Here is a 23,717-nt window from a genome sequence, read left to right as displayed (position 1 = left end):
TTCTGTTTATTATCATGGTACAGTATTTGCTGTATCTGCATTTTAGTATACTATATGACTTCATAAAGGTGTTATTTTGTCTGTGCCTTTGTTATACAGACTAAGTGAAGTGGATGAATAAAGTGCATTACATAAAAATTGCTTTACTGCAATTTGTCTGCAAAATGGTCCATTTACATAAAGTGAACACTGCCTGTATTGGAGTAGGGCATCTCAAAATTCCCATCTAGTTCTAGAGGATTTGAACCTGAGTTTATTTTCAGGACATTCCCATCTCTTCAGTTCCATTCTATTGTCCAAACCCTAGAAGTTCTAGCTACACACCACTATGCCTAGTATAGATTGGTGTGAAATTTCAAAGAAAGAAGCAGGTGGCCTTCAGAGAACACATACAAATGCTTAGAAAATCAGTAGAAGATTGCCCCCAGATAGCCCTGTCCTATCTGTGGTCATGTAGATCATAAGAACAATTCCCTTCTCATCACCATAATCTTCAGTTTATGATAATTCATTTCCACACAGAGAAAGATGGTATAGGGAAATCACAACTTTTTTCTGATCAGAATATGGAATAAAAATCAAGGAGGAGGAGGAGGAAGAGTGGTAGCAATAGTGGTGGTGGTGGTGGCGGTAATAGTAGCAATAATTTGCTATTGACAAAGATTCATAATAAAGACTAAAATTTAGACTAGAAAGATTGAGGATAATAACCTTTACATCTTTCTTATCTTTTGTGCTGGCTTGGATTTATTTGTATGACAAGCCAGAGAAGATCTCAGAAGTAAAGTAAGGTTTGTAGCCCATCTTTCATAGGGTCTTGTGAGATTTTTTGGCAGAGCCCCCTGTAGCAGGTTTAGGAGGCACAGTACTCATATAAGGGGTTTAATTGGAATTACAAGGAATTTCTGATCCTAAGTCATATAGTTTTCTGGGACAACAGACTGCATTTCAGGCACAAATATAATGAGTAAAAATAAGAGACTTAATTTCATCCTCAGAACATTCTGCCTGGGAGTTTTGTTTTGTTTTGTTTTGTTTTTGTTTGTTTGTTTTTTCTGTATTCCCTTAGCTAGGTATGGTGGCTCAAAAGCTTTCAGGTTTCTTTTATTAGAGAGAATCTATCTAGGAGCTGAGATGGCCAGAACATAGCCCTGAAGAGATGAAGCCCAGAGGCTGGAATCAGAGAGAAGCTCAGTGAAACAATGCTAGCAGAAAGCAGTATTACCAGAAGATGTAAGCAGCTCTTCAGAATTTCTGTCCACGTGTGTGCTAGCCAAATATGTTTCTAGTATAGTTCTTTTCAAGGACTAGACTTCAAGGATCCATGACTACATGAATCTCCTGTTTGTGTTCCCTTAATGCACGGTCCCTGGACATACATGTTCTTTACATACGCGTTTTCCGTGTGTGTGCCCTGACCATACAAATCTCTTCACAGATGCCCTCCCCATTGAAATTGTTATAATGTGTAAGAGAGTGTACTCAATGTGTGCACTGTGGGAATCTTCTCTAATTTATTGTGCTATTTCATTAAATGCCTTTTGTTTGCACAATTTGTCCTCTAGATGGCTGATAAAAGTAAACCCATTAATGAAAGCTTGTGAAATATGGTTTTTATTGAATGTTAACACAAAAAGTACCTCAAATCTGGGGTAATTTTTTCTGGGAATCCCATGCAAGAGGCAAGAATGACCCAGGGGATAGACAAATTATTCTTAAAAATATTTATTTTAAAATATATGTGCATGTATTACACACACACACACACACACACACACACACATATTTAAATGTTCTTTGAGCTACACACTCGGCAGCCAACAGCCCTTCTTTTCAAGGGCAATGGAAGAACCCTGCAACGTGATACTGGGCTTTGTGCCCCAGGGACACAGTTGTTCTAGTGGAAAAAATTCCCCTGTGGTATTCCTCCTGATTGGCAGCCTCTGCTGAGGAAGGGGAAAAGAATGAGGAGGGGGGGATCAGGGGATCCTCTCCTGCCTCCCCCACCTGCTCCCTCTCCCTCTTAAACCCAGGCAGCTGGCTGTGAGGATTTATCTCCCAAAGCACAAAATCACCAGTTCAGGACTAAAAAGGAGATCTGACTTAATAACCAGGTAGTTTTCTGTCCAAAGGAGCCCAATGATGCACTAGAAGGCAGGTGGTGCCATGAAGAGACACCATGAAAGCCTTTCAGGGCCCCTGGAAAAAAAAAAAAAAGACATAACTTCACATTAGTTAATACCTTATAACTCTTTATTTGTCCCATGAGTCTTTGCAGTTGCCTGTATTAAAGGTCATTAAAGGGCAGAGGGGTGGGAAAGAAGCTAAAGAAAGTCTCAGCTAAGAGTAACCAACTGTATTGGGCAGGGCAGGGAAGGGTGAGTTTGGGTGGGGAGAACTAGCTAAAGGCTGGAGCAAGAGGTAAAAGTTCAAACTTAAAAGTTATGAGGACAAGAGGATCTCAAGATATGCAGTTGAATTACCACGGCTAGTCATCCCTGAAACACAGGGTCAAGCTGAGGAAATAATAACTCTATGTAAAATAGCTTGCATTTATATAGTACTTTAAGATTTGTGAAGCATGTTACACACATCTCATTTGATCCTCATGACAACCCTGTAAAGTAGTTGCTGCTCTCATTCCCATTTCACAGATGAGAAACTGATGCTCTGTTTCTGTGAAGTTAAGCAACAAATCCATGGTTTGGGAGCAAATAGACTTGGAGACTTAATGCTTCTCTCATCTCCGACAGAGAAATATCTTTTACCCCCTAGTTCTAGTTCTAGGGTGAAGTTAAAGATGGGATGAGGCCAGGAAACATGGAAACCATAGAGACCCTAGAGATTATCTAGTTCAGTTTCCTTATTTTGAAAGAAAACAACACAGAGGACTAGAGAGGAAAAGCAATTTGTCCAAGAGGACCTAAGTCAAGGTCAGAAGAAAGGTAGCTAACTGTATCCAGTAAAGATGGCATCTTTGTGTGACCTAAAATAAAAATGCCACTCTTCCTGTATAAAGGAAATAGAGCAAAAATATAAAATGCCTAAACTAACAAAATCAAATAGACATCTTAAATAATTTAATCTCAGAAAAGGAAATAAAACTGGATGTAAATGAATTACCCAAGAAAAAAATTACACATCCTCATGGACTCATAAGAGAATCTATTCAACTTTTAAAGGACAATTAATACCAATATACACAAATTTTTCTCAAAAATTGAGAAAGAAAACATTCTACTAGACTCCTTTTATAAGACAAATATATTCCTAATACTTATGCCAATAAAGGCTAATGCATGGGAAGAGAACTATAGATAAATATTATTAGTGAATATAATACAAAAATGTTCAGTAAAATGTCAGTTACAGAAATTCATCTTAGAAATTAATTATCATAACCAAATTAGATTTATACCAGAGATGCATGCATGGTTCAATATTAGGAAAACAATTAAGATAATGAATTATGCTAAAAAATAAAACCACCCAAAATCATGTGATCATCTCAACAGATTAAGAAAAGGTTTTTGACCAACTACGACATCCATTTGTGCTTTTGAAAACCCTACAAAGTACAGACATAGAGGGATTTTTTAAATATCATCAAAGTATCTATCTAAAACCAAAAGGAAACATCATATGCAATGGGAAGACATTAGAAGCTTCCCAATAAATACAGGAGTAAAGCAAGGATGCCCACTTTCCCCACTGTTATTTGATTGAGTTCTGAAAATGCTAGCAATAAGACAAGAGGAAAAAATTAAAAGCATAAAGACAGGTAAAGAAGAGATAAAACAATCCTTATTTGCTGATGCCATGATGGCTTATTTAGAAAAATCTTAATCAGAGAAGATACTAAATGAGACAATTATAGCTTCAGCAAAGTTGCAGGGTATGAAATAAGCCCTCAGAAGTCAACAGCATTTCTGTATAATAATTACACAATCTAAGAGGCAATAAAACAAAATGAAATTCCATTTCAGATGGCTACAAAATGCATAAAATATTTGGGAATCAATTTACCAAAGCCCACAAATACTTGTATAGTTTCAATTACAAAGTGTTCCTTAAAGAAATAAGGAACTTAAATAGGAGAAACATACAGTGATTATGGCTGGGCCATGACAATATAATAAAAATGACAATATTAGCAAAGTGATTTACATTTTTAATGCTGTCCCAATCAAATTATCAAATTTTACAGAACTTGATAAAAAAAATTTAATCTTTTGCAAAAATGAAGGATCCAGAATATCAAGGTAAAATGTGAAAAGTGATAAGAATGGAGTTCTTCCAGACTTTAAATTATAGTATTAATCAAGTTATTAAAACCATCTGGTATTAATTATAAAATAAAAATGTAAATTAATGGAATCAACTAGACAAGGGAGAACCAGAAACAGTGGGATTCAGTAACCCAGTGTTCAATAAACCAGAAAATACAAATTATTTTAGAAAGAATTCCATATTTTTTTTAAATGCTGGGAAAACTGGAAAGCAATCTGGCAGAAATATAGCTTAGACTAACACTACATACTATGCTCCATGATACCTTTCAAATTGATAAGTGACTTTAAAAAATAGCTACCCTTGGTCACAAGGAAGAAATAGATATTCTCCACCTTATTGGAGATCTTCAAAGATTAGATGACCAACTGTTGAGTGTGTTGTGGTAGGAATATTTTTTCAGATACACATTGAATTGGATGGCCTTTGAGCTTACTCATGACTAAAATTCTGTGATCCTGTGAAGGTGAACCAGTGGAAATCAATTACTACTACTCAGGACTCAAATCAAAATATATGCTTTATTGATGGTGAGTGACAGGCTTCATCTTTGTATGTAAAATATTGATGAAAGGAAAATTCTTCATTTAAGCTTTCACCCTGATTAATGAGGCAAACTCAAGATAAAGAGAATTAAAAAGATTTTATTGTAAGTAAGTCAAGGTAGCAACAAGAGGGCTTATCACTGAAGATCAGCATTGGCTTCAAAGTGGGGACAGCTTTTATAGGAAATTTTAAAACAATTCAGATAGGTCCACCTCAGCAAAAGAGATTGGTCCATTGCACCTCAGTTCCTCCCCAAGGTAGCAAGAACATGACCATTTGTAGATAGGAGTACATGACAAAGGTCAAGTAACATAAAAAGCTCCAAACTTAGTGTCTCCTTCCTCTCCAAAGCCTCCCCCAACATTCGTTGATAGGTATGGCTGGGGACAACAAGATACTGAGTCACCGTAACTTTCAACAGCATGTTGCTTCTATACCTTTTAGAAAATAGTCTCTGAGGGGCAGAGCCAAGATGGCGGAGTAAAAGCAATGACTTGCTTGAGCTCTCCCCCAAACCCTTCTAAATACCTGTAAAAAATGGCTCTAAACAAATTGAAAAGCTGTAGAACCCACAAAAAGAAAGAGTGAAACAAATTTCCAGCCCAAGACAACCTAGATGGTTGATCAGAAAGGTCTATCACCCTAGGTGGTGAGGAATGCAGTTCAGAGTGGGCACGTAGGCAAAACAGGCCTCAGTGAACCTGGAACAGTCCTCAGAGGACTGAATCATGGGCAGCTGTGGCAGTTCCCAGACTTCTCAACCCATGAACACCAAAGACAACTTGGAAGGTCAGTAGGAATAGTCCGTGACTGCGGTGAGAGAGAAACTCAGTCCCAGCCCTAGTCCCTGTGTGCGTACAGGGGTGGTGGCTGCTTCTGGAGTTTCTGGTCCATAGAATGAGGGGGAGTTGTATGGATGATCGGAGGGGGATTGCAAGGATCTCTTTGTTGGTGCAAGATTCTCTTGCTTTGCCCTTGCTTGGATCTGGGTCACAGTTCTGGGTGGTGGTCCTGGGGTGAGGAGGAGTGCTGATGTGGTGGAGCTTGTAGTGGTGATGAAGAGAAAATCCTCGTTACAGTTCCAAGGCAGAAAAGAGTGCTTATGGTCACTCATAGACCAGAGCACAGGCCAGGAAAGTAGTAAACACCTTGTCCCTTATCATACCACCTTGGAAGAACTGAAAATTTACAGGTCTCTAGAAGTGTCTCTGAAACAAGCTGCACAAAACCCCTAAAGCTTGGGACAGTACATTATCCACACTGGAAGCAGACCCCTACCTTAACAAAGAGTTTAAAACTCAAATAATTAGCTGGGATCATGAGCAAACTGCACCAAAAAAGTCAGACCATAGAATCTTTCTTTGGTGACAAAGAAGATCAAAATATACAATCAGAAGAAGACAACAAAGTCAAAGCTCCTACATCCAAAGCCTCCAAGAAAAATACGAATTGGTCCCAGGCCATGGAAGCACTCAAAAAGGGTTTTGAGAAGCAAGTAAGAGAAGTAGAGGAAAAACTGGGAAGAGAAATGAGAATGATGCAAGAAAATCATGACAAACAAGTCAGCAGCTTGCTAAAGAAGACCTAAAACAATACTAAAGAAAATAATACCTTAAAAAATAGCCTAGATTTAGATTCTTAAAATCTAGCCACTGCTGAGATTCTTAAAATCTAGCCGATAGCTTACTAGTGTTCAGACTCCTTAAGAGTGTGCCCAATATGATGGATGTTATAATAAACCTTGTCTTTGGCTGAAAGAAGGCTTGGGTAGAATTCTTTCAGGCAGGGCTTGTGTGTTGTAATTTTGGGGTCCCAGGACCCCTGAACCCCTAAACCACATCATTTTGGTGGCCCATATGGGGAAACTGCCTAACCCCAAGTTCTTCTCCAGCCAAGACTGGAAGGTATGCAAGCCTCTCCTCCCTCCTTTCTTGCTCTGTAGTTGGGGTTGCCCTCCAAGCAGCAAGGCTTGGAGGTGCTTTTCTGGCAGACAGTTAAGAGGCTGTCTAGCACTGGGCCTGATGCTCTCAGGCTCTTGGTCCACTGGGTTCAAGGTCATAGGCCTGGGTACACCTTCCACAGCATAAAGGACAAGGACAGACACCCTATCTAGAAGTGTATCTGTTAATTCCCTCAGCACTAGGGAATTGGGGAAAACTGCAGTTGCTTTTTGGTTCCCTGAGGCTTACTTACTCCCTTCCCTCTGCACCTCTGAATCCTCCTTCACAGAGGTTATAGGGAAAGTTAGAACAGCTGAAAATATCTTGCCATATTCTGGAGGTTTTGTGATTGATCATTAAGGAGTTTTGAAACACCTGTATAACCTGGTCGCTCCATTCCCTTGAGTCAAGAGGGTATCTGTTAACCCTTCTCTTAAGAGAATAGAGTTTCACCCTTTACCTCTCACCTTTGATTTCACCCTCCCCCACCTGGGAAAGGAAAGAGGGGGAGGGGCAGCAGCTATGGTGTGGGCCCCCCTGGCAATGGCCTTGGGCTCTAGGGCAACCTTTGCCTGGAAGCATCACCCAGGTTCAGCACATCCTACTCAAGGTAATGAAGCTAGCCTCCAAATTTGGGTACGCATGCTCTTTTAAATTTGTAGTTTTAACTGTTAATGATGAGATGTTGATTCTCTGTGTAAAGTAATTTGGAAGTGCACTTAACAAAACTGAAGTCACTTGATTGGTAATGGGTTTGTTTCAAGTTTCAAAATGGTGAACTTTCTGTATCAGTTATGTCAAGCAACTTTTCATAATTTAGTTACCACTAAAATAATTTAGCTATTGTTGATTATTGTGGTATATGTATAAACTAGCCAAAAAGCTTGTTTGGGTTATGTATGGCTTGCTGAGAATTTGTAAGTGTATAGAAATTTCTAATGATTGGCCTTTTACACCAGGAAAAATTTAAGTTTGAGTTGTAAATCCTGGAAAAGTTTTTCCTAAGCTGTGATTAGTAAAACTTGCTGTTTGAGGTAAAAGCTCATAGGATTTTATTTTGAATTGTCTGATGGGTCATAATCCATTGATAATCAATAATCCACCATCTGAGAGAAATGCCACAAGCTACTCAGAGAAGGTGATACTGATGGGAAGTCAACATTGGGAAAAGCTGAGAGGACAATTTTAGCCTTAGTCTAAGATGGGATCCTCATCCTCTTGGCTCAGTTTCCCCATTATGTGCCTTTGAAAGGGAATGTTACCCACCTGGCTATTCCTGAGTCTGGCTATGAGGTGGATTTGATAATGCATGGTTGGAAAACTGAATTATCTGAATCCAAATAGAGCTAAAGATGTTTTATTCTCTCATTTGGGGCCTAAATCTAGTCCCTGTTTTATATCTGGACCCTGCAGTCTTTTCTGTCAGATTTGTGTCTTCCAGACTACAGGCCATTCACCTGCAGTTGTTGGCAAACAATGGGTACCAGTCAATGTCTCCCCATTGTTCCCTGGATGCAGCCTGTGCTTGATTCCAGTCAACCTCCTCTTTGGGACCCCCTTGAGGCAGGGACAGCTTTACACCCCTTGCCAGCAGGAAGCAGTTTCAGAAGCTGAGACCTTCACACCTTACTCCAAAAGAATGTGGGTCCAATTTGTTTGAGGGGTGAATGATGAAGATGGGATCTAGACCCCAGAAAGGAAAAACCCTGGACTTTCCCATATGGCCAAATCTCTGGTGTTCACCTGAGGCTATAATCCCATCAACTGACCTATCATTGTGGCTATAGCCAATCTCCCAATTCTGTTACCTTTAACCTAATCTGGCCTTCCTTTGTTTTACCTCCCTATGTATTGCCCCTGGCCATTTCCCACCCTTAATCCTAGCTAGGCTCCATTCTCCCTTGGCCCCAAGGTCCAGGTCCCAGGAGTTCTGTTCACCCCACTTTACTGGCCATTCCTAGGCCCCTCCCACAGTCTTTCTATATATATAAGGTCCACCTTGTCTCCATTAAGGTGCTTAGATTCTTAAAATCTAGCCATGGCTGGGATTCTTATTATCTAGCCACTGCTGAGATTCTTAAAACCTATTAATAATAATGGTGATAATAATAGCAGAATTATCCAAATTAAATGTTGGCAAATTATAAAGAATAAGGTTGCTCAACCCCAAAAAGATATTAGAAGATATTTCCTCCTGCTTCTTCAAAAAGGTGGGATACTATGGATGTGAAACTCTATATATGACATAAAATTCTTTTTAATTTCTAATTAGTTTTGCTAACCATTTTTTATTCCCATTTAAAAATTCCATATTATTAACAAATTTTTTATGAATTTTTGGGGAGATAACACATTAGAAAATAATGTAAAAATAGAAAATACATCAACAAAAGTTTATTTCAACAAAATAAGGTTATGGATTTAAAGTCATATAGCTTTTCTTTCCCTTACTTTTTTCCCCCTCCTTCTATAAGGGGGCTAAACAAGATGACCTTAAAGTCCCCTTCTCATTCACAAATTCTTTGAGTCTATAACCTGTATAAAACAGAAAATCTTTGATTCTTTACCCTAGAATTTCACTTTCTACTTTTGCAAGTTATTGTCATTGTGATTGTTCTAGTTTTACCTCATGTCTCTACCCTGAGTGAACTGTACCCAATAAACCGTTAAGCCACACACAAAAAAATAGCCTAACCCAAATGGCAAAACAGGTCCAAAAAGCCAATGAGGAGAAGAATGCCTTGAAAAGAAAAATTGGCCAAATGGAAAAGGAAGTCCAAAAGATTACTAAAGAAGATACTTCCTTAAAAATTAGAATGGAGCAATTGGAGGCTAATGACCTTATGAGAAATCAAGACACAGTAAAACAAATGCAAAAGAATGAAAAAATAGAAAACAACGTTAAATATCTCATTGGAAAAAAGACTGACCTGGAAAATAGATCCAAGAGAGAGAATTTAAAAATTATTGGACTATCTGAAAGCCATGATCAAAAAAAGAGGTTAGACATCGTCTTTCAAGAAATTATCAAGGAAAACTGCTCTGATATTTTAGAACCAGAGGGCAAAATAGAAATTGAAAGAATCCACCGATCACCTCCTGAAAGAGATTCCCAAAGGAAAACTCCCAGGAATATTGTAGCCAAATTCCAGAGTTCCCAGGTCAAGGAGAAAATCTTACAAGCAGCCAGAAAGAAACAATACAAGTATTGTGGAAACATAATCAAGATAGCACAAGATTTAGCAGCTTCTACATTAAGGAACCCCAGGGTTTGGAATATATATTCTGGAGTACAAAAGAGATAGGATTACAACCAAGAACCACCCAGCAAAACTGAGTATAATCCTTCAGGGGGAAAAAAATATGGATGTTCAGTGAAATAGAGGACTTTCAAGCATTCTTGATGAAAAGACCAAAGCTGAATAGAAATTTTGACTTTCAAATATAAGACTCAAGAGAAATACGAAGAGGTAAACAGGAAAGAGAAATCATAAAAGACTTATTAAGGTTGAACTGTTTACATTCCTGCATGGAAAGATGATATTTGTAACCATGAGACTTTGTCAGTATTAGGGTAGTTGGAGGGCAAAATTTTATGTGTGGATATAGATAGATAGATAGATAGATAGATAGATAGATAGATAGATAGATAGATAAAGGGCACAGGGTGAGTTGTAGATGAAGGGGTGATATCTGGAGAATAAAATTAGGGGTGAGAAAGGATTATATTGAGAGAAGTAGAAAGGGAGAGGTAGAATGGGGTAAATTATCTCACATAAAACAGACAAGAAAAGGCTTTTACAGTGGAAGGGAAACAGAGGAAGGTGAGAGGGAATGAGTGAATCTTTTCCTCATCGGATTTGGCTTAAGGAGGGAATAACATACACACTCAATTGGTTATGGAAATCTTTCTTACCCTACAGGAAAATAAGGGTGGAAGGGGACAAGAAAACAGGGAGATGATAGAGGGAAGGGCAGATTGGGGGAGGGGGTAATCTGAAGCAAACACTTCCAAGAAGGAACAGGATCAAAAGACAGACTAGAATAGGGGGCCAGATAAGATTAAGTGAAATATACTTAGTTTTTCACAACATGACTACTATGGTAGTGTTTTGCATGACTACACATGTATAACCTGTATTGAGTTATTTACCTTCTCAATGAGGGTTGGGTGTGGAGGAAGGAAGGGAGGATATTTGGAACCCAAAATTTTAAAAACAAATGTTAAAAAAAAATTATTTTCACATGCAACTGGGAAATAAGATATAGAGGAAATGGGGTATAGAAATCTATCCTGCCCTACAGGCAAATTGAAGGGGAAGAGGATAAGAGAATGAGGGGGAGAGATAGAAGGGAGGGCAAATTAGGGAAAGAGGTGTTCAGAATGCATGCCATCTTGGGGTGGGGTGAGGGATGAGATGGGGAGAAAATTTGGAACTCAAAATCCTGTGGAAGTGAATGTTGAAAACTAAAAATAAATAAATAAACATCAAAAAAATTTAATATTTTTTTTAAAAAAAAAGATATAGTAGGGAAGCAAATATTGGTTAAATAAATGTCATCACAACTTGCCTTCCAGAAAAAAGTAGTCTCTGAGCTTGAGGGAATATTCCAGAATATGTCAATGGAGTTTCTGTCCCCACCTGAAAAGGTTGAACCATTTATAAATTATATAGTTATACTACTATACTCAAATATTATATGTATATATAATAAAACACAAAAATAGACATTTTAAAATAGATAAGATAAAGATGAAGTCAACAATATTGGCTACCATGAGGAGGGTGGGATGTGAGCCATCTTCTCACCTGATTGGTTCATCACAGGCATAGATTTAAAGGCAGAAGACACTTTAAGGATCATCTAGTCCAATTACCTCATTTTACAAGCCACAGATTTGAGTTATAAAGAGACTTTGGCAGCAGTCTAAAGGAACTACCATCCCTTACAGTGTGACTTTCAGTACTGTAAAGAGAGAGATCCATGCTGCTCTTGGCCTCTGCAGCTGAATGGGGATATTGTAAAGATGAACAGATAAGTGAGGGCCTTGCTGTGATGTGGAGAAAGACAGCCTTGTAATGACTGAGGTGTAGCAAATGAGAGCTTACTCAAATCACCAAATGGAAACCTGAGTCAGCCCAGTGGGAGTCCAACACAATCCAAGACAGTAGCACTATTCTGTCTTCCATCCAATAATATCCAAAGGAAAATCAGAATAAATCCTGCCAGTGGCTTTTTGACTTTGAGAAAGGAGATGGAATCTGGCAGATCTCAGAGGAGTACTTATGTAAAAACAATAAAGAAATCTATCCTGGCCTAAGGCTGATCTGACTCCCTCCCTCCCTGTTAGACAGCCGCTAGGTTTGCTTGCACACTCAATTTATGGCTTATGCAGCTGCTTTCACAACAGGTTTGGGGCTTCTTTGGTTTCAGCTTTCAGTTCAGCCCCGTTCAAGACCTCCTATGTTTGCGGTGGCACTGGGGTATGCAATGAGCCACCCCCCATCTCAAGGGTTCCAACCCAGGCAACAGATGTTCTGGAGAGAGATGGAAAGCCCACTGGAAAGTTTCACCCTCTTCAGGCCCCTTAGGCCAAATGACTTGGACCCTACCTTCTTTGTGAGGATTGTCACCTAGGATTAAGCTATAACGGTGGAGAAAATGGGGAACTCCCCACCTGTTCCATGTGGCAAAGCAAATCATCGATTGCAACCACCATTTTTTTTAAGCCTAAAACACACAAGAGGTGAAAGAAAAGCAATTTCTAACATATGTAAGGGGTGGGGGAGAAGCAGCAAAGGACAAAGCAGACCTATTCAGATTCCCACTATCTCCTCCAACTCTGTCTCTGCCTCTGTCTCTGTCTCTGTCTCTCAGCCTCTTTCTCTCTCTCTCTCTCTTCCTCTGTTTCTCTGTCTCTGTCCCTCTCTGTCTGTCTGTCTGTCTGTCTCTCTCTTTCTCACACATACACACACACACACACACGGTAGGTAGTAGATAGATAGATAGATAGATAGATAGATAGATAGATAGATGGACAGACAGACACAGACAGACAGGTGGAGAGGAGAGAAAAGGAAAGCAGAGGAGAAGAGAAGAGAAAAGAGGACTGAAGAGAAGAGGAGAGGAGAGATGGCAACAACTGTGGATATGTTCTGACAAAAACCACAACCCTTACCAGCCACCACTTCTTCTCACAGTCATGATTAACATCACCCTCCATCCACCTGGACAAAAATGGCAAAAGAGAGCAAGGAAGCCATGGATATCGGGACATTTCACAGGCAACTCCACTGTGCACCAAAGTGCCAATGCTCCACCTATTAGGAAATGGTGCAGAAACTAAACAAAAACTGAGAGGCCATACATTCAGCTTAATGTATAGTACAACTTAGTGGAATAAGCTGTAATTAGATGTTTTTAGCAATTCAGCAAATATCTATGGTGTACAAAAAATGTTGAGAGGAGATGCACAGCTCAGATGAGACGCAATGTCTGCCTTCTTAGAACTTATAATTTAGTAGGGGGAAATAGCACATACACAAATAATTATGAGACAAAATAATACATCATAACAGCATGAGAGGCACAAAGTGCAAGGTGAACTATGTAGATGAGAAGATCATGAACCACTAGCATAGGTTTCCAAAGTGGGTGATACCACCCCATGAGGGACGCTGGAATGATCCAGGGGAACAAGAATAGCCTTGGGCACAATTGGGTGGCATTGAATAAAAATAAGTGGGTGGTGGAAGCATAAAGAAAAAAAGAAAAAGAAGAAAATTTTGAAAAACCATTTGTACGTGTTTCATCTGTTGTGTAACAGAGTTGAAGTTGTAGCAATTACATTATTTTCCAAATGAATGCACAAAATGCAAGTTATAACTAATCAGTCTACTGACAAATCTTAACAAGCAAGTGCTGGCAGGCAAGAGTGTTGTGCATTGTCAAAAAGTCCAGTATCCATCAGCAGGAATACGTGTATGTAATGACTTGTTTACAATATGATACTAAACAGTTGCATGATGCAATATTGCACTATCAAAATTTCAATGCAGGGAAAAATCCATAAATTTACAATAAATTATTAAATTTAAGATTTCATTTTTTAAAACATATTTTATACTTTTTTGAAATTATGCAAGTTTTAAAAAACATTAAAAGGTTAAAGGAAGTAGATTTCTAGGAGACTCTGAGTAATTTTTTTTAAAAGAGGGTGGTAGGCCAAATAAGTTTGGGAATCTCTGCACTAAAATGATGAAAAAAAATTTTCATGGAGCAGACAGCATTTGACTTTGGTTATAAACAGGTGAAGGGAAATGGAAAACATCCTAAGTGTAAGGGACAGAGTGAACAAAGGTATGGAGGTAGGGACCATAGAGCACATGTAGGGGACAGTCTACATACAAAGGCTAGTTTGGAAAAGTCAAGAATGATGATGATCAAAAAGACTCCATTAGATCTGGCATTTATAGATCATTGGTAACTGGAAAAAGAAACTTCAGTTGAATGATGAAGTAAAAAGCCAGACTGAATAAGGTTTAGAAGAGAGTGAAAGGTAAGAAAGTGAAGGCACCAGTTATAGTTAGCTTTCTCAAGGGATTTAGCCGAGAAGGCCAAGAGAGACATAGAATGGTAGCTAGTTGGCATAGTAAGTATTTACTTGAGGGTTCGGTTTTTTTTAAGGATGGGGAAGGTATGTGTGTAGACAGTAGTAAAGGATCTGATAAATAGTAAGAGCTTCAAAATCAGAGTGTGGGGGATGATGGCGGAAGCAATCTGGTGGAAAAGACAGGAGCGAATGTGATCAAGGCTCAAGGTAGAGGGGTTGGTCTTGCCAAGTAGAAGGGCCACTTCATCATTAGAAATAGGAATACAGAAAGAGATAGTAGGGGACCATGAAAGAGGGCTTTGAGTTGAAGAGGAGAGAAGTAGATATTCTCCATGAATGGCTTTAATTCTTTCAGTGATGTATGAGTCAAAATCTCAGGGAGGAGGAAGAGAGGGAGGGAGCAGTATGGGAAGCTTGAAGGGAAAAAAAAAGGGTTTGGAACAGCTGCTGGGGTGAGTGTAATTAGGAATCAATTAGAGAGAAGGAGTAGGATTGTTTTGCTGTAGTGAGGGCTCAGTTGAGATTAACTAACATAGATTTATAGTTCATCCAGTCAGTACAATTTTATTATTTCCTTCAGTTCTATTGAGCAGCACATGGGCAGGAGCAAAGGAGGTGGATGGTAGGAGTAATTTAAAGTCAAGGTTCAGTAAGGTATGGTTTTTGCTATTGTTCACTTGTTTCAGTCACATCTGACTCTTCGCGAGCCCATTTGGAGTTTTCTTGGCAAAGATATGGGAGTAGTTTGACATTTCCTTTTCCAGTTCATTTTATGGATGAGGAAACTGAGGCAAATAGGGTTATGTGACTTGCCCGGGGTTACTGCTAGTAAGCATCTGAGGTTGGACATGAACTCAGATCTTCCTGACTCCATGCCCAGTGTTCTACCCACTGTGCCACCTAGCTGGAAGACATGATTGACAATAAGAAAAGAGAGCACAGGATTCAAGAATAAAGGATGAGGGCAGGGTGGAATGTAACTCATTCACCAAAGGATGAAAATTAAGAAGGGAACAAAGTGTAGCCAGATGAGGGCTAGGGGCAGTCTTGAGGGATGGAGGTATTGGAGAACATGGTGAGGATGAAGAGTTCTAGGAGAATCAAAATGTAAGGAGAGGTAGAAAGCTAAAAGAGTGTGATCAGATAAAAGAATTTCAGAGTTTTTGAACATGGAAATAGAGCTCATCAGTGATGGCAAGATGAAGAGTATGACCATCCCTGTGTGTATCTAGGGTGGAGTGGATCAGCAGATCATGGAAGTCGAGTATATTGATGAACTGGGAAGTTAGGATATTTAAGGGAATGCTGACATGTAAGTTGACATCACCAGAATGAGAAGACAGAATAAATAAAAAGGAAGACTATGAACCAGGCACTGAACTCATTGAGAAAGGACAAAGAATGCCCTGGGGTCTCATAGATACCTGGTACTAGAATCTGCATCAGGTGAGAAATTTGAAAAATATGGACTCCAAAGAGGACATTTTTGCTCAGTGACGGTGATAAAGGGAGAGTGTAGAAGTAGGGACAGGGAGATAGGCGTATTCAAATTCCATCACTACAACCTCTGAGCCAGGTGTATAACTGGAGATAAATCCAGTACTGGAAAGGGTGTCAAGGGAAACAGCATCATTGTATATCATTTGCAAAAGACTATCTGTTCCTGACTCATATCGTTGTCAAGGATGCCTATAATAAATTCATAGATTACTCTTATAAGCATTTTGAAGAGATGTACAAGAAGGAATGGATCAGAGGCATTACTCTTTTCTCAGTTGCCTCCATTTAGTAGTAATGAAATCAATATGCCCCCTAAACAATTTGTTGTCTTGGCAAAGATGGGGAAAAAAGGAAAATGAAAATGTTGGAGAGTCTGTTGGAAAAGAGACTAATTCACTAATGTACTCTGGGTGGAGCAGTGATTTGGTCCCACCATTCTTGAAAGCATTTTGCAACTATGTCCCCAACAATGAAAAATTGTGCATATACTTTGACCTAGTGATACCACTATTAGGTATATAGTATCTAATACATCCCATATACCCCCAAGTGCTATATGCACCAAAGAGATCAAAGAAATGGGAAAGGGACCTTTATATCAAATATATACATAGCGGGGGGGGGGGCAGTAGGAAAAAAAATAGAAATTAAAGGGTTGCCTTCCTATAAAAAGAATGACTCAAAATACCATATGTGAATGTAAAGCAGTAGTATTGTCCATTTAAAAATGACAAAGTGGATAGTTTCAGAGAAAACTGGGAATGCTATGTGCAGTGATGCAGAGTGATGCAAGCAGAATGAGGAGAACAATTTATACAATAACAACATCATAAAGAGAAATAATTTTGGAAGACTTAAGGACTCAGGTTATTACAATGACATACAAAAGTTCTGGAATGTTAAAGAAAACTTCTGACAGATAAGTGAACTCAATATGCAAAATGAGGCATACATTTTTGGACATGATCAATAATTTGCTTCACTTGACTGCATATTTGTTTTGAGGGATTTATTTTTCTTTTTATTGTTTTTGTTCGGTTGAAGAAGGAAGAGTAAACAAATATTTCTTAATTGAAAAACTTTTTTTAAAAAATTTTACCCAATTTGGAATCCTCCTTTCTTTAAAATATCTTCAGAATTAATCCACCATGCCTTCAAAATTATGACACTTCTAGTAGAACCTTCTCTATGCATACTTGGTCAAATCTAGATAATTTTATTCATAGATCACTTATATTAAGCAAGCCATAAAACAAGATATAAGTACGGCAAAGATGTCTGCCTCAGTTGTGGAGGATTTCCTGTCCAGAGTCCAAATCAAAAAGGGATTCTCTTTAGATGGTAAGACCCTCTAAATGCTTTCGTTTGCTAGTAATATGGTTCTCATTGCATCGAGCTTTAAAACAGTACAGAGCCTCCTAAAGAGATAAATAAAACACTTCAAAGATTTTAGCCAATCCACACAGCAAAAAACAAGTAGATGAAGAATACCTATTGTTCAGACTATTCTATTTTTTCCACCTAATAGTATTTTATTTTTTTTCCAATTACATGTAAAGGTAGTTTTCTACATTCACTTTAATAAGATTTTGAGTTCTAAATTTTTCTTCGTCTGCTCCCCTACCAACACAGCAAGCAATCTGGTATAGGTTATACATGTACAATCATATTAATCATATTTATACACTTGTCGTGTTGGTTCAGACCGAGAGACAAGTTTTAGAGGCTACCATTCAGTCTATACATCTATGACACAGCCCATAAACAATGAGCTGAGACTAGAATTGAACAGAAGAACATACCTGGTTTTCTTTGGGAAATTAAACAGCTCTTTTAATGGCCCCAAGCTTCTTCCTGAAACAAAAGTTCAATTTCTTAACACCAGTATTCTTCTGGAGATTCAATGGCTACCATACTCTCTGAAGAATTAACATTATAGATCACTGAAAGGGCAATGAAGAGATTTATAGCAGTCATAAAAAGATGGCAGCATATTACCAACAAAAACACTATATGCCAGAAAAGATGGTGTAAAAGATATTATCAAAGAGGTAAGATGGTTATTCCATTGTTATCCAAGTGACCTAGAGGAATGCAGCCCCATACACTCTCTACATTCCCTATGTGATATTACAATTTATAGAACATCAACGTGCTGAGCCAGCTATAAACAACTCATGAGAGATGATTGTTCAATTTTCAATGTGAATATTTACATCTCAGAAATCAGTAAATGCTACAAATCAGAGCTTGATTTATTCATTTGTTGATTTTCTAGACTTAAGAAAGTGATAGGAAAAATGTTAATATGGCAAATTAAACTTAAAAACGTGTCATGGGTATATTTCTTGAGTTGTTTGAACCTTTACAGCACACCCTTGCAGGACATGGATAAAAATAATTCAAGATAAGAAGGCATGAATGGGCTATATCCAGCCAGCACCAGAAGGCAAACCTGCTTTAATGAGATCCCAGATCCATCAAAATTATCACTTTCCTGCCCTACTTACCTCACTCTGCCTCAGTCCAGCATTATCTGCCCTAATGAAAAATGCCATGCCATGAGGCCTCCAGGCCACCAGGCCACCAGGCTGTGATGCCACCTTTTGTGGCTGCAGGACTGTCACTTCACTGTCCAAAAAATCCCAGAGACATAAGCTTTTTGCCAAATAACTACAAGGTGAAGTTCAGACTTCTCTTCAATAGAGTAAAAAATAATTTCAAGAGTAAAATATAATTTCATTAAGCAAGATTTTAAATAAATGAACATTGAGTTACAAAGTAATAACACCTTCATCAAATTTGAATTACTAAATATGACCCACTTGGCAGAGCAGAAGGAACACTGGTTTTAGAATCAAAGGAAGTAGGTTCCTATCCCAGCTCTGACACTTAATGTGTAATCTTGGGAAAGTAATTTAATCACTCTCTGGGCCTCAAGTTTCCTCAACTGTAAAATGAGGGAGTTGTACTAGGGGACCTCTGAGGTCCCACCTAGCTCCAGGTCTGTGATCTCATGACCCTCATACTTGATAGGAATGCTTCTTCCTAAAACATGCTGAATCTTTATCTTGGGTCAGATACAATGGTGTGCTAGCAAATGTTTAACAACTGGCTCTCTGGGGCGACGCACGCATGACACACTAAAATTTAATCTGCTTTATTAATCTTTTCTCTATCATTTTCTTAAGTCTAGACAATCAACAAAACAATAAAGCAAGCCCTGATTCATAACATTGACTTATTTCTGAGGTATAAATTTTGTACGTGTGTATATACATATACATATACATACACACAGGCGTGCGCACACACACACACACACGCACACAGTGAGACAGAGACAGAGTTGCTGTTCAGTTGTGTCTGACTCTGTGACCCCATGGACCATACCATACCAATACTATTCATGGAGTTTTCTTGGCAAAGATACTAAAATGGTTTGCCATTTCCTTCTACAATGGATTAAGGCAAAGAGAGGTTAAGTGACTTGCCCAAGTTTACAAAGCTAGTGAGTACCTGAGGCCAAATTTCGACTCAGATCTTCCTGACTGCAGGCCCCATACTCTATCCACTCAGCCATCTAATTGCATAGAATTGTATTCTTCACACATGTATATTCATACGTGTATATGTATATTGTGTATATATGCCTGTACATTTTTGTTAAAAGCACTTAGCAAAGTGTACATAGTAGATACTGTATAAACGCTTATTCCTGTCTCTTTTCTTCACAGCTAGGTGGCACAACGGATAGAGTGATGGGCCTGGAGCCTGAAAGACCTGAGTTCAATATAGCCTCGGACACTTACAAGTGGTGTGGTTCTAGGCTAATCACTTAACTCAGTTTCCTCAACTGTAAAATGGGGATAATAACCACACCTACCTGGCAGGGTTGTTGTAACACTTAGCATAGTGACTAGTACATAATAGGTACTATAAAAATGCTTATTCCCTCCCCTACCAAAAATTTAACAATTGGATCTCATAAACTGTCTCTATCTTACCCCTGATCAGATTCCTTCTTGGGGACCTTTGACTCCAGAACTTTGGAATGGCTTATTATTAAAACATCTCTATCTTTCCATCGAACTATGAGGCAAGTGTGATGAATAAGGCAATGGACTTGTAATCGGGAAGATTTGGGTTCGAATTCTACCTTAGACACTTACCAGCTGTGTGACCCTGGACAGGTCACTTAACTCACTCTGTGCCTCCATTTCCTCATCTGTACTACGAGGGAGTTGGACTCAGTGTCCTCTTAATGGACTCAGTGTCCTCTTAATGTCCCATCCATCTCTTACCTCTTTGGATTTTCCTTATCATATATCAGGTTCTCAACTCTTTGCTCTCTTTCTCCCCAGTGTCTCCAACTCTCATCTAGAACATGGAGAAAACAGCTAGAAATATAATATATTCCCCTCTTCTTTCTGCATCCTAACTTTCCTGCCCTACTTACCTCACCATGCCTCAGTCAAGCATTATTGGCCCAAATGAAAGATGCCAGGCTGCTCTGCCACCCCTTCTGTTACTTCACCCAGAGACATAAACTTTGCCAAATGACTATGAGGTGGGGTTCAGTCCTCTCCAAATATTTTGGCAACTGATTTGCTTTCATTTCATTCTGGGGAAGAATTAAAAAGAAGAAACTTCAGATAAAATAAAGGTTGGGTGTAACAAATTAATGCCTCTATGTCAAACATTTACTTTGTCCTTTGGTCTCCTGCTAACATTGGTTGCCCATACCACCTGTACTAAACTAGAATCCACACATTCTTTTAGTGAAGTTAAGATTGGTTAATGATTGTCTTCCCACAATACAAGAGAGCTGACAGACCAGCCCTGTCCCAAAATCTCCCAAATTCCCTTTAGCTCCAAGGTCATGACTACACAAGGGAACACAGACGATTAATGTTTCCACTGGCACATCATGGTTTGCAGCATTTCCTGGAGAAGTAGAGATAAGAGTGCTGAATTTGGACTCCAAAGACCAAAGTTTGAGTCCTTTGTCAATTACTATCTGTGAGACCTCTCAAGGCTTCGATTTCTTCATAAATGAAAATGAGAGGTATGGACTCCAACATCACTAATGTCCTATTCAGTTTGAAATCCTATGATCTATGCATTTTAAAGCCTCAGAAGTCCCCAAGAGGTTTTTCTCTCCTAAGTATAACCAGCCTCCATGTTTAAACTCTTTTTTGGATTTCTCTTCCTCTAATTTGCATTACATTTATTTGTGCTGACTTATTGTCCCTCACCTCACCCCTGAGTCACCTAATTGGTGCAATGGTTAGAATGCTGGGCCTAGAGTCAGGAAGATTCATCCTCCTAGGACGGGATCTAGCTTCAGACACTAACTAGATGTGACCCTGGACAAGTCACTTACTCTGCCTCAGTTTCCTCATCTGTAAGATGAGCTGGAGAAGGAAATTGCAAACCATGTCAGTATCTTTGCCAAGAAAACCCCAAATGAGGTCACAAAAAGTCAGGAATGACTAAACAACAAAAAGTAATAACCTGTTAGCTTCATTGAGGGCTGAGACTTTGTCTTAGGACACAGTTTTAAAATTATATATTTGACATCACAGGATCATAGATTAAGAGCTGGAAATGGACTTTGGAGACTGTCTAGTCCAATTTCCTCATCTTACAGCTAAGACAACTGAGACCTGCAGAGATGAATGACTTGCTTAAAGTCACAGACAAGTGTCAGTCAATATTTGAACCCAGGACTTCTAACATCAAATCCCATGCTCTTTCCACCACAATATGCTTCTCCAATTTTTAAAAATTAAACTCTGAGCAAACTCCCAAAACACTTTTACTCCAGCAATGATATTTTTCCCTGGATGCCACAGCAACATCTCTCCTAATGGTATCTCCAATTTTTTTTAAATAATATTTTTCCTCAGTTACATGTCAAAACAATTTTTAACATTCATTTTTTAAAATTTTGAATTCTAAATTTTCTCTCCCCCCATTACTTCACCCTTCTCTAAGAAAATAAGTGATTTTATATAGGTTGTACATGTTCAATCATGCAAAATAAATTGCCATATTAGTCATATTGTGAAAGAAGACACAAGCCCAAAGGAAAAAAAAACATGAAAAAAATGCAGGAAGTGAATAATAGTGTGCTTTAATCTGCATTCAGACTCTATCAGTTCTTTCTCTGGAGGTGGATAGCATTTTTCATCTTGAGTCCTTTGGAATTGTCTTGGATCATTGAATTTGTGATAAGAGTCAAGTCTTTCACAGTTGTCCATCATACAATATTGCTGTTACTGTGTATAATGTTATCCTTCGTCTGCACACTTCACTTTGTATCACTTCATGTAAGTCTTTCCAGGTTTTTCTGACATCCTCCTGCTCCTCAATTCTTATAGCACAGTAATATTCCATTACAGTCATATACTACAGCTTGTTTAGCCATTCCCCAATTGATGAGTATCCCTCTGATTTCCAATTCTTAGACACCACAAAAAAAACTGCTATAAATATTTTTGTACGAAAAAAGTCCTTTCCCTTTTTGCCAATATTTTTTATTCTTTAGCCCACAGGATGAGCTCTGTTTCTCCACACTGGAATTGTTGAGGGTGAAGGGGCACAAGGGTCATTTCTGTCTCTTCTGTTTGATGATTTTTCTTTTTCATGCCAACCAGATAGCTTCTCCACCCCCCTCCCTCAACTACTCACTTGGCTTCAAGGGTTCATGCCTAAGCTGAGGGAGACAGATGGGGCAGCTGATTTCTTTGAATAAAAAAGAAGGCCCAGTTGTCTTCTGTTCACCCTTCTCAAGAGCCTGCTGCTGTTATGTGAATGCACTCTTCTTGCCCCTTTAAAATATGTCAGAGGAGACTAGGAATTTGTATATGAGCAATCCCATTGAAGCCTCAGAGCAGCTTCAGATCTTTACTTTTAGTCAAGTCAAAGGGAGGAGGCCTGGAACCGGCCCAGCAATATGCTGAATTGCAGACCTTGGCTCTTTGGGAAGACCTATGTTACTAAGCAGTAACTTAGAATGGCAGCTGGTGGGCAAGAAGGTGGTTTTGCCAGCTGTTGCTTAAAATTTTTTTTTAAAGATCTGAGAGTCATGTACACAAAAAATCATCCAATAAACTCCCCTATCACCATGGCAAAAAAAAGAAAAGAAAATGATGCATCTCTCCTTTTCACACATAACCTTTGAGCTACATGTGGCCCCTTAAATTTTTATTTTTTTCCCCTTGAATTCATCTAATTGTACTTGATATTCACTGTGACCATATTTTATATGTAGAAAAATGGGGAGGGTGAGGTACAGGGCAAAGTATTATTCACCTTGATCTCTGTACTCCCTTAAACATAGCCAGGGATGGAGATATAAATGAGACTGACCTAGAACACTGAAATGTAGGGGATATAATGATTTCACTTATGCACTCCTTCTGTACCATGAAAGCCACTATAGCAATGAAGTCCTTCTCCCAATCAACTGTATTTAACTTTTTTATTTCTTGTATTTTTTTATATCATGAATTTAAAAATGGATTTGAGGGCAAGTTTCATAGTGCTTGTACCAGGTAGAATTTATGCTGATAACCTTGGGTTACCAAAATGCTAGTTACAGCTTTGCACCTGGCCCCACACCAGCCCATGGAAAGTCCTAGGCTTTAGTAGCAGCCTCAGGATGTGAAATAAGTAGAAAATACATAAACATGTATATATACATATACATGTTTATATGCATATATACATATACATACACACATATATGTGTTTATATATAAATACATATATAAACACATATATGTATATCAGCTAGAAGGTACATTGAATAGAGCACT

At 38.6% G+C, this 23,717-nt stretch overlaps 1 long non-coding RNA gene across 1 annotated transcript; it reads right to left on the bottom strand.

Annotated features, from left to right (window-relative positions):
• Window positions 1-11,312: 11,312 nt before the first annotated feature.
• Window positions 11,313-20,485, bottom strand: LOC110213494 (uncharacterized). Its single transcript, XR_002326013.1, has 4 exons — window positions 20,351-20,485; window positions 17,694-17,745; window positions 12,958-13,099; window positions 11,313-11,419 (listed from the first exon to the last, which is right to left on the bottom strand). It is a non-coding gene; the product is annotated as an uncharacterized LOC110213494 (long non-coding RNA).
• Window positions 20,486-23,717: the final 3,232 nt, after the last annotated feature.

Source organism: Phascolarctos cinereus, unplaced genomic scaffold (assembly GCF_003287225.1).
Source record: "Phascolarctos cinereus isolate Bilbo 61053 unplaced genomic scaffold, phaCin_HiC Scaffold_5;HRSCAF=322, whole genome shotgun sequence".
NCBI lineage: Eukaryota > Metazoa > Chordata > Mammalia > Diprotodontia > Phascolarctidae > Phascolarctos > Phascolarctos cinereus.
This window is presented reverse-complemented; position numbering and strand designations above follow the sequence as displayed.